Source organism: Lupinus angustifolius, chromosome LG13 (genome assembly GCF_001865875.1).
Source record: "Lupinus angustifolius cultivar Tanjil chromosome LG13, LupAngTanjil_v1.0, whole genome shotgun sequence".
Taxonomy (NCBI): Eukaryota; Viridiplantae; Streptophyta; class Magnoliopsida; order Fabales; family Fabaceae; genus Lupinus; species Lupinus angustifolius.
The window spans coordinates 4,683,687-4,684,123 of NC_032021.1; positions in this window are offsets into that span (position 1 = coordinate 4,683,687).

Consider the following 437-nt stretch of genomic DNA (forward strand, 5'->3'; position numbering starts at 1 on the left):
CCTTGTTGCACGCTTTTCTTTCCCTACTCTCTTTATTGCTTTAATCGATTACTTTGTATAGTTGTATTAGCTGTAATAATCTGTTTCTATATTGTTCTGTTGTAACTCTGATATATCTGTTAGCTCTGCATATTTGCTTCGATCTCAGTTGCTTGTCATACAAGAAACTGAATCTGTTTATGCGATTTGAGCTGTTTTAATCGATTAAAACGTTGCAGTTAATCGATTATTCTTTCTGTGTTAATCGATTAAACTGGGGGTTTTTCAGCATTATATGTTGTTTGCGAAAAGTGAATACTTTGACCGCTACACCTATTCAACCCCTATTCTAGGTGTATTTTAGCCACTGATACCTAACAAGTGGTATCAGAGCTAGTACGAAGTGCTAGCTCAACCGCGTATTCGTGATCCTAAGGGAAATACAATGGGTTCTACAT